The sequence below is a fragment of the Hypomesus nipponensis genome, chromosome 26, assembly GCF_054491055.1.
Source record: "Hypomesus nipponensis isolate SF chromosome 26, ASM5449105v1, whole genome shotgun sequence".
In the NCBI taxonomy this organism is placed as follows: Eukaryota; Metazoa; Chordata; class Actinopteri; order Osmeriformes; family Osmeridae; genus Hypomesus; species Hypomesus nipponensis.
This window is the reverse complement of record NC_140386.1, coordinates 3260142-3272301: the sequence shown is the minus strand read 5'-3', so window position 1 is coordinate 3272301 and position 12160 is coordinate 3260142. Positions and strand designations below refer to the sequence as shown.

Genomic DNA, 12160 nt, shown 5'->3' with positions numbered 1-12160 from the left:
TTAGTCATTTAGCAGACCCTCTTATACAGAGCGACTTACAGTAAGTACAGGGACATTCCCCCGAGGCAAGTAGGGTGACGTGCTTTGCACAAGGACATAACGTAATTTGGCACAGCTGGGATTCGAACTGGCGACCTTCTGATTACTAGCTTTGGCCATGAACTCAGGGGGCCCCTAAGCCAGAGCCTCCGCGCGTGACGTCGCTGGTATTAACATTGTATTGATATGATGATATGACACGATGCGCCGTTGCCGGTACATGCTAGGCTTAAGTCATTCGTGTCAGTAACAGGGCCCCAATAGTCTTACTGAGGGATGGATTACCGAACGAGCCTACCGGCACCAGGGGCCCATGAGCCCAGGGGGCCCCTAAGCCAGAGCCTCTGCGTGAAGTCGCTGTTATTAACTTTGTATTAATATGATGATATGATATGCCGTAGCCGGTATATACTAGGCTTAAGTCATTCATGTCAATAACAGGGCCCAAAAAGTCCTACTGAAAAACTAAAGAATAGCCTAAACATTCACTTTGAAGATGTCACAAGAAAGAAACCATCATGATTCCTTTCAAGTGAGTGTTTATCCCCTCAGTTTATCTATAGGACTTTAGAGGCGCTGAGTACATGCAATATGGGCCCTTCAACTCGACACATCCAGGCCCAGGGGCCCGTGGTTTCTTAAGCCGTCCATGCATTTAACTAGTTAACGTGCTATAGCTCTACGTCTATTACGTCTGACAAGCGGAGGTACAGTAGGTAGCTAGCTACAGTACAGACAGTGCAGTACAGTAACGTAACCAATATTCAGTATTAACTTGTTGACATTGCAGGGTCTGTTTACAGTACCGAGTCTAAACTTCTACGGTTTTAGTGTAAATATTAACTAGTCCCTTACTGTAGCCACTTAGCTACTTACATTCATTTAAAGTGGGTCTACCTCCAATGAATAATGGAATTCATAATGATCCTACCTGAAGCTTTGGTAAGAATGACAGCTGTCAATCATTGTAGATACAGTAAGCTGTTAAAAACTCAACTAAACCGAGCTGTCTAGTTTGCTTATGTTACTGTACTTATGAGCATGCACAAGTTGGTTCAGCACTTCCATACATAGTTGTAACTACAGTTATTAACATGTCTGTTATTTTAGATGAGCACCAAGCCTAAGAGCCATAAATCCATGGGAGATGGAGAGTGGATGGCGAGGCTGAGGGCATTTGCTGGCTCAGGGGTTTGGCCTGCTGGAGGCAATAGACCTGCCCCAAGGCAGCGGAAATGACATGGCCTCTATCAAAAGGTAAAGTACTGTAAAATATGTTCTTATTACTTCTTACAGTCACTAGACTGCAGGTCACTTGATGAAAAATGGTCAATACAATGGTGCAGATAATATCGGACAATGGACTGTACACTGAGTGACTCTGGCTGAATAACTATTCAGATTGTTTCAGATTGAGAAATGCCCCATGCAGGCCCGTGGACAGACCGCCCTATTTGGAGGGTCCATGGTCTGTAATTGTGGATTCCATGCTGTTAAGGTGATGTATAAAAAACATATATCTGACTATCTTGCATCTCATGTCTATTACAATGCTGTTGCTGTAACATTACATGACATGCTGTTGTTTTAGCAGACTGCCACTCAGCCACCTCAGGCACCACAGTCTGTGGCTTCAGACTTGTCCACTGGTGCTGCAGCCCAGCCTTCTTTCCTGCGGCCCCCTCTGAGTGTAACAATGGTAAATCTTTTCTTAGTTATTCATGTTTTGTATAAATCATTTTGTATGTGCTGAATAACAACATTAACTCTGTTTCAGTTCACTAAATCACGCTTTGGTGGGTCACAGTCTGCCTCAGTGAAGCCCAATATTGTGGCGAGGAAGACCCCCAGCCCCGCTCCTCCTCCATCCTCTGTGAGGACCGCCAGCCCTGCTCCTTCTCCATCCTCTGTGAGGACCCCCAGTCCTGCTCCTCCTCCATCCTCACTGAGGACCCCGTCTACCACCTCTGTGAGGACCCCCAGCCCTGCTGTTAGCGCCAGCTTGGAAAGTGTTTGGCCGGGCATTTGTGCCATGTCAAACTGATATCTGGTATCAAACTGATACCTGACTGCTCCACCCCGACTGCTCCCACCCTGCCTGCTCCCACCCTGCCTGCTCCCACCCTGCCTGCTCCCTCCCTGACTGCTCCACCCCGACTGCTCCCACCCTGCCTGCTTCCACCCTGACTGCTCCACCCCGACTGCTTCCACCCTGACTGCTCCCTCCCTGCCTGCTCCCTCCCTGGTATCTTAAGAAAATCAACGTATCTTTGTTTTGTCCCATTTCACTGACTTTCCACTGTGATGCTTATTTTTGTTTATTTATTTTCAGGCTGTGGCTGACTCTGGCATGCCGGGCTCAGACAGAGTTGACAGCTTGGCAGAGTGTTTGGTGGAGCTGAGGAACCAATTCTCTCTGGCCCTCACCAACCAGCAGGTCAATAACATTTATTGACTTGCTACATTACCTCTGTGCCCTGCCAAAAATGTTCACACTTGCAAATCTTTTTGTCTTCTCATGTGTTCTCTGTGTGTAGGGAAGCAACATTGTTGCTCTGTGGCAGAACCTGCTGGACTACGACCAGCAGAGGGTTACCTTTGCTGCCAAACATCAGAGCAGGCTGGACACAGGGAGGTTCAGTTCTCCAAAGAAAAGGCAGGAGTTCACTCCAGGGGTGGAGAACATGAAGAGGCACGCACTCACCACCACTGCCCCGCTTGCCCAATGGCCTGATTGCTGCCGCCTGATTGAACTGATCTTCGTCAGGCTCTGTGCCATCCATCGCTCTCCCAAGAAGAAGGGGACTGGCGCAGTGTCCAGATGGAATTTAATCCTGGATGACTACAGGAAAATCAGGCAGTGCATTTTGGCAAATGGGTCATGCAGCAGACCACACTGCAGCTAGTGGATGTAAGCCACACCACCCTTGTGCAGTGGCACAACAAGAGGGTGAAGAAGCAGGACAACGCTGTGGTTATGCAGGGGCTGAACTGGCCCAGTCGCTTGTCTGCGGCACTCTACCCACTCCCCCCTGCTAATGTGCGCCTTCCATCTGCGCTCCCCCACCCAAGCCCGGCTCTCCAGTACCAACTGCCCTGCAGCACCGTGGGCCAGAGAGAGAAAGGTCCCGTCCACAGATGTGACACCGGTGGCTATAAAGATGCATGCCCAGCGTCAGCTCTTCCCTGCTCCACCCTCGGCCCCTTGTCTGTTGGTGCTGGCTCCGGTGACCTCACAGGTGCCTGTTTTCGTCGCTGCTCCACAGGCCCTGGGAGGTATGTTCCCTGCACCTCCTGCTCCAGTCCGAAAACTAACCCACCATGTACCCCACACCACATGCAAGAAATGCGGGCAGTTCAGGACAGCCCAGACTGGACACAGTCAGTACAAGGGGACCGTGTACTGCCCCTCTGTAGAGGCTGTTCCCAAGGAGCAGTGGTTGGAGGACATGAAAAAAATGTAGATGTCCCTCTACCCCCCTCCCAGAGGCATGGACACTGGGCTAGTGCCCCTCTACCCCCCTCCCAGAGGCATGGACACTGGGCTAGTGCCCCTCTACCCCCCTCCCAGAGGCATGGACACTGGGCTAGTGCCCCTCTACCCCCCTCCCAGAGGCATGGACACAGGGCTAGTGCCCCTCTACCCCCCTCCCAGAGGCATGGACAATGAACACTTTATTTTTGTCAATAGTTCTGTTAATGTTTTCTGTTATTGTCTATAGTTACTGTTGAATACGTGAATGGAGGGATTCACTACTGTTCTGTATATATTAGGGCAGTGAAAAATAACGCGTTACGCGTTATGATTAAATTACAGGATTAATTTGTTATTTTTGTTTAACGCATTTAACGTAATATACCCACAATTCCACCCAATCTGCAACTTCTGGATGAGAAGTTTGTGTTCCAAAAAAACTATGGAACATCCAATAAAACCAAAGTGATATGCACGCTCTGCGGGAAGATGTTATCGCTCTGGATAAGAGCGTCTGCTAAATGATTGAATGCTAAATGACTGAATGTTATCGTTTCACCGAGGCAATACCAGCCTAAAGTAACCTATACCACCTCAACGCGAAGCATGCGTTGGTCGGCGAGGGGAGTTCAAGTAGAACGCGCCAAACCACCCTCACTGAACAGCGTAGGGCCCTCACTAAGTCTGCCTGTGACAAGGTGACTAGCACAGTTGCCAAATGTATTGCAAAATGCTGTAGACCGATTTATATTGTTGAGGACGAGGGGTTCACCAAAGTTTTGCGAGTGGCAACAGGTGACTCAAGCATCAAGGTACCACAAAATCAAAGCAGACACAAATGACAAAGATTCGGAAAATCGGTAATATGTAATTAATCATGATTAATCCACAGAAACCTGTGATTAATTTGATTAAAATGTTTAATCATTTCACAGCCCTAGTATATATTTCAGTTATTGTCTATAGTTACTGTTGAATAAGTGAGTGGAGGGATTCACTACTGCTCTGTATATATTTCAGTTATTGTCTATAGTTACTGTTGAATAAGTAAATGGAGGGATTCACTACTGTTCTGTATATATTTAAGTTATTGTCTATAGTTAATGTTGAATAAGTGAATGGAGGGATTCAATTACTGCTGTATAATGGCTTTGTGATGACTGAAAATAAAAGTTTCATCAGAACAGAAATGTATTATCCTATGCTTCGTTTGTTTGTTTTGTGGATAAAGGTTTCTGCTAAATACATCAACTTAATTTTAAATATTCACTTAACAGTAAATAGTGTCATCATTGTTTTGTTATTAACCAAACAGTAATTATGTGATTTACAGAATAAAAAATAACCACTTGAATTTCTGGCAACAATTTAGTCAAACCAGAACCTTGGGATTAACTTTTATCCCATATGTCTATAAAAATAGAAAAATAAGGTTTAAGTTGTGATTCCTGATATACCTCAACAATTAAAAACCATTGTTGATGTAATTATGGGCTATAAAAAAAAAATCCTCCCTTTTCTTCTTCCCCCTTTCTCCCCCCTCCTTTCCTATCTTCCCCCCCCCCCCAGGTAGACGAATGTTCCCCAGCTTTGGCACGACTCCTTCACCGTTCAGCCACCTGACTCCTATTTATATAGATAGTTCTATATCTATCTATCTATATCCAACTATCTAATCAACTTTTCTTCGTCCTGCTCTGGAGTCTTCATATTCATTTAACAGACACATTTACATTTACATTTAGTCATTTAGCAGACGCTCTTATCCAGAGCGACTTACAGTAAGTACAGGGACATTCCCCCCGAGGCAAGTAGGGTGAAGTGCCTTGCCCAAGGACACAACGTCATTTTGGCTTCTGATTACTAGCCCGACTCCCTCACCGCTCAGCCATCTGACTCACATCCCATTTTATCCAAAGCAACTTCCAAGAGAGCACTTTACTAAAAGTGCATTTGTCAATGATCATAAACAACGAGATAGCCACAAAAAGGCTTTTGCAGGCCTTTGTAGTCTTTGAATTGACTGCAAAATAACTGTTAATGTCACGGCCACAGCCGTGCCCCCCAATTGCTTTTGGTTTTGCCCTGTCCTAGTGTTTCCCTGTCATTGTCTTCACCTGTCTGGTTCTCGTTAGTGTCAGTGTCTTCACCTGTGTGTCGTTTGGTTCTGTGTATTTAGGTTTCTGTTTTGTGTCCAGTCTTTGTCTTGTCATACTGCTACTACCCCTGCGTGCGTGGACCCTGTCTGTTTCAAGTATTAAACCCTTTGTTTTCGACCATGCCTGCTGACTCCACTGCATTTGGGTCCAACCCCACCTCACGTCGTGACAGAATGACAAGACCACAAAAGGACCCAGCGGAGAGTCACCCGAACCCTTTCCTTGGGACCAGGCTTGCCTTGGGTGGTCCACGAAGCCTACAGCAGAGGGCCCACCCTAGACCCTGGTTCCTGCCTTGGCTCCAGCCCCAGCTCGAACCCCGAAATTTACATTTTGCCATTGTCTTTCGATCTGTATTTCCTGTCATTCAGAAATACAGAAAAAAACATGTATAATTTACAGAAAAAGTGCAGTATTTTTTTTTTTTTTTACAGTGTATAAAAGGGAAGGAAAGAGAAATTCATTAGCTACAAATTTTGCACCACAGCTTTTTGTCTGACAAGACATTTATTCTGAGAGAATAGGAGAGGGTGATGCAACGGAGTAAAATGCAAAACAACTAAATGTTTGACCATTTAAATAGTATGACACAGTACTGACATCTAAAAAGTGATAGTTGAAACAAGCCATTTTACTAATGTTTATCAAAAACACTAAATGATTGAAAATCTGTAATTGCAGATCATGATGGCTGTTTGATTCATCTTGAGGAGTTTAACCTATCTCTCTCATAATGCCAGGAATCTGTGTGTGTGTACAAATTAGAATGGGTCTTTGCACTCTGCAAAGTTCATATTCGGCATGTGTTCTCTTTATAATCCAATTTAGTGCAGTGCCACCACTTACGTTGTTTGGATAAGCATTTAGACATTAACAATCCCCCCCAAAAATGCCGCCAGTAAGTCCTCTTGTCTGCAGGGGGTAGGGTTGCCAACTTCCTCAACCCCAAATGAGGGACACTTTTTTCCAAGTGCCACGTGCACATGTGCGCACACCAACAGTTGACCAACAATTACGGAAATCGCATGCTTTCATTAGCCATACCATAAACCTAGAGTAAGTGGCCCGTTTCTTCTGTTAATTTCTTAATGAAGAGATGCAGCAGCACGAAAGTAACTCATCAATATGTACACATCTTATATTGCTGCACACCAAATTACAGCTTCTTACTTTGAGATTTGAGTATGTAAATATGCTCTAAAACCGTATGTGTAGCATCTGCCTTCTGCAGTGTCAAACTTGACATTTCTCCGTTGAAAGGGGTTGGGAGGACAATAATGGGACCCCTCTGGCTAAGTAAATCAGGGGGAAAAAAATTCTAGGCATATCCTTAATAGATTTTAAAACCGGAATGTTATAATATAGGTGTGTATGTATATCACCAGTGGCCAATTCACACACACACACACTGTCACCAACAAGCAACAAGTGTGTCCCATAGCAACGTTTGCGTGAGTTTCGGCGCGATTACAGTAGCCTATTATTTATGGAGGATTATAGGGGACAAAACTAACTAAATAAATACTTGGATAACTAAATAATTATATAACACAAAGCTTAAATAAATGACTAATTATATAATGAAATGCCTAATTGACATACAAAATATATAAATTACAAATTAAATGAGACACTAAATATATAAATGTATTTGTGTGTATATATATATAAATGTATATATATATATATATATAATATATATATATTATTTTTTTTAAACGTTTTAATGTGTTCACATTTATTTATTTATTTATGCTTACATTTATTTATTTATCCTTACATTTATCCACGATGTAACTTGCTGCAGCAAAATAAATCCGTCGTCCGCCATCACCAAGTCAGGGGGCGGGTTAAAGCCTCTGATTGGTGGTTCAACTTGAATTGACTGCTTTTGACTCATTCAAGATGGTAGCACCTAGTGCGGATTCAATGAGCTGTACTCCCCACATGCTTCAAGAGGACCACCATCATCCCTGTGCCCAAGAACACCAAGGTCACATGTTTGAATGACTATCGCCTGATAGCACTGACCTCTGTCATCATGAAGTGCTTCGAGCGGCTAGTCAAATCATTCATCTGCTCCTCGCTGCCCCCCACCCTGGATCCTACGCAGTTTGCATACCGGTCCAACAGGTCTACAGACGATGCCATCGCTCTGACTATGCACACCGCTCTTTCCCACCTGGACAAGGGGAATACGTATGTGAGGATGCTGTTCATTGACTACAGCTCAGCATTCAACACCATCATCCCCTCCAGACTGGTCTCCAAGCTTGTGGACCTGGGACTAAGCACCTCCCTCTGCATGTGGATCTTCCACTTCCTGACCGGGAGGCCACAGGTGGTGAGAATCGGTGACCGCACCTCATCTGTACTGATCACCAACACAGGTACCCCCCAGGGCTGCGTGCTCAGCCCTCTCCTGTTCTCCTTGTTCACTCATGACTGTGCGGCAACGCACAGCTCCAACCTTCTTGTTAAGTTTGCTGACGACACAACCATTGTGGGAATTATCATTCATTAATGCATTAACTAATGCATGAATCATCATCAGTTAATACATAACTCAGAAAATACTTAATGATGCACTGATCATGAACACATCATTTGGCAATAGGGAGTCACATATGATTTATTGTTAATTAAATCTGGAATCATGTATCAATTCCCATTGCCATTAACACATTAACTGATAGGTGAGTAAACTACTTTAGTTAATTGTGCAAACTATGACTGTTAGTTAACTGTGTGAACCAAAACCCTGAGTTAACAGGGTAATTCCTGTGTTAATTACTACAATGGCGGTATCCATGGATGGAGACGGTAATTTATCATTTGTTAATAGTAATGTGCCTCCTCAAGTGAAGTCATAACATGAGTTACATTCACTAATCATTAACTAATTATTCACTCAACAAATACTTACTGTTTTTTCAGAGAGACAACTTTTAAATAAACTCTATTATGAATTGGAATCCTGCATTACAGTCAAAATAACTTTTTGACGAATGGATGACTACCATAAAGTTTGCAAAACATTTTATTTCATTCGAACAACACATGCAAGGCCATCTTTCTAAGAAGTCCACTCAAAGTATCGATCAGATCTTCCAAATGCCTGGCTGCAACAGATCCTGGATTCTGGACCGATTCATGACGGTGAACTCCTATGTTAACTTTCCACCAGTGTCGATTTCTTTAAGACTGAAAAGGAAGCTCAGCTTCCCCTAAAATATCAAAAAAGGTATGGTAAAATATTTACTATAGTGTTAAAATATTAAATGTGTTTGAACACGTTCATCCTGAAGACACATTAGTTCAGAATCAGCTACGTATAGTAGTAGGTCGATTAACTAATTTTCTTCTCATACATTCCCGTAGCGTCACAGTGCATTTCCCTGTTGAAGCCCAGCTTCAATGGACATCATGAAGCTTCTCTGAAGAGATTTTTCAGTGTTTCAAAACTATACGCTCATTGGATAAATGCTGCGATTATGTCCCGCCATGGACGCTTAGCGTCTCTGGAGGTGAATAGAGGAGTGGGCTGGCCTGGACGCTGGGCTTCTGCATGATGATTGGAGGGTGTGTCGAAAGACTGCATATCCTTTTGATTGACAGCTATTTTGTACTATAAAATGTCGCCGAACCTACGAAGGGTTAAATTCAGTCCCATCGTGGATTTTTAAACTGTAGTAGGGACAAACTGCTGCAACCTATTTCTGTTTTTTTGCTTGGCGAAATTGCTAGCCACATTCATTTTTGTATATACTGTCTTTGATCATTTCGATAATCACCTCAGCGTCTCTAAATAGATAGGTTAGAGTCTGTCAGCTGGCTGACTAGCTAGCTAGTCTAGGTCTAACTATAATGGGTAAAAAAGCATTGTTAAGTTTGTATGAGTAAGGTCAGTCAGCTCCACGTAGTTTGCCTTTACCATTCAAATGCTTAATTATTCTCTGTTAGCTTTCACCCTTTTCAAGTTGATGTATAATGCCGAGCTTAGGGGATAGTGGAAAGTTAACTATCGAACATAAAAGTTCACCATCATGAATCGGTCCAGAATCCAGGATCTGTTGCAGCCAGACATTTTCTATGGGAGATCTGGTCGATATTTCGAGTGGACATCTTCTTAGAAGGGTAGCCTTGCATGTGTTGTTCGAATGAAATAAAATGTTTTGCAAATGGCATGGTAGTTATCAATTCGTCAAAAAGTTATTTTGACTGTAATGCAGGATTCCAACTCATAATAGAGTTTATTTAAAAGTTGTCTCTCTGAAAAAACAGAAAGTATTTGTTGAGTGAATAATTAGTTAAGGATAAGTGAATGTAACTCATGTTATGACTTTACTTGAGGAGGCACATTACTATTAACAAATGATTCAGTACCGTCTCAATCCATGGATACTGCCATTCTAGTAATTAACACATGAATTACCCTGTTAACTCAGGGTTTTGGTTCACACAGGTAACTAACAGTCATAGTTTGCACGATTAACTAAAGTAGTTGACTCACCTATCAGTTAATGTGTTAATGTCAATAGGAATTGATACATTCCAGATTTAATTAATAGTAAATCATATGTGACTCCCTATTACCAAATGATGTGTTCATGATCAGTGCATCATTAAGTACTCTCTGAGTTATGTACTAACTGATGATGATTCATGCATTAGTTAATGCATTAATGAATGATAATTCATGCACCCTTATTGTAAAGTGTTACGGAATTATGTGTATGCGAACACCTTTAGTATTTAGAAATTTGACCAATGATTTGTGACCAATAATTGTATATTTAGATAGTTTCTTAAGCACGCTCTTATCTCCACTGCTGTCACTGGCCGATTCTCATGAAGTCTCTCCGGAAAGTTTTGTGCGAGTTGGAGGCGTGTTCGGGCGGGTGTTGGCGGAGGAAGAGTTATACGCTCCTACAAATTGCAATAAATCCAAGGTTTGGCAACACTTCGGATAAAAAAAAAAAAGATGGCTGGTGGTTGACAAGACCCATGCAATTGGCAAGATAAATCGTACTGCTATAAAGTACACAGGCAGCGCACGGCTATTTAGGTAGTCACCTGAAGAGGTTACATGGTATTTGTGTGGAGATGTCCGCCTCCCCCTCAGATTCAGCTATGGCTACAGTCAGTGGCTAGCTCCAGCGGTAACCCTAGCAAGAATAGGAAGCTATTCTCCGACAAAACAAATCCCTGTTGTGTACGACAAAGTAGGACGAGAGATAGCTGAGTCATTGAGAAAAATCTTAAGTAGGACGTATGAGTAGGAAAAGTAGGACGTATATGAGTTCAATTTAGTGTGTAATGTTATGACAGTGTTTACAGCAGCTTGTGACTGGCAGTAGTTTACCCATTTTTACATTCAGAGTACACATACAACAGGAAGGACTGGTTTAAGGCAAGGTCCAGGCCTGATGTTATTTTATCTTTTGTCAGAGACTTTGTTTAATATGTGAAATAAAACTTTCACTTGTTTAGTTAATTGATGATTTGCAGTCTGACAAATAAATAAATCATAGCATAAAAGTAAATCATTATGTACCATATTAAATTGCATAGCATCATATTCCCTTTGCATCGCATCTCATTGAATCGCATTGTGTCAAATCGCACTGCATCCCAATAGGGGTGAATCATATTGTATCACATTAGTAGTTGCTTTTATGTATCTTTAATGTATCGGATTGTTGGCAGTGCATCGAGATGTGTATCGCATCGTCCTCAGTGATGGAGATGCACATCCCTAATACACGTTGCCTAAGGAAAGCCGGCAGGATTCTAAGAGACTGTTCCAACCCATCCTTCAGTCTCTTTACCCCGTTGCCTTCTGGCAGGCGTTGCCGCAGCCTCCGGTCGCACACACGCAGACTGGACAACAGTTTCTACCCAAGGGCCATCGGGCTTCTGAATGGACACTAGTTATGAACTAAATGTTTAGATGTTTGTGGTGGTAAGACCATTTAACAGAGAACCAATATAGTACATTTTGATCAACATAAGCAATGTATAACCAAGGAAACAGCAGACAAATGAAGGATACATAACCATTTGCATGAATGTAGGATACCACAGCATTGGCAATTTGACTAGAATTGGTGTGGTACTTCAGGATGACAGAGAATTTCAATTGTGATCTGAGAAATATAGGTACCAAAACCACTGAGAAGAACTGTTATCACCAGCTGCATCACAGGCACTGCACTATCCATATATAATTCCAGAAATATGTGGGTATCACCAACATCATTGCGAGTGTAGCCGGGGTGTGGTGAAACTCACTCCTCAAGTATGTAAAAGGCCACCCTCGTCAACAAATTGCTAGCTTTTCATTGGCGTAGTTAGTAGTGGTGGCGCTTGGGAAGTCAGAGGTGGTAAGTTCGACTCCTGGTCGGAGCGGACAGTGCCTCTGATGGAACTTGCAAGACCACGTCTGTTACACGAGCACTGTGCCCTATCTATAATTCCAGGAATC

The 12160-nt window shown here is 42.9% G+C and overlaps 1 protein-coding gene across 10 annotated transcripts in view; it reads right to left on the bottom strand.

Moving 5' to 3' along the window:
- The window catches only part of cdc14ab (cell division cycle 14Ab), a 169015-nt gene that overhangs the window by 48591 nt on the left and 108264 nt on the right, over positions 1 to 12160 (bottom strand). The window lies entirely within an intron of this gene.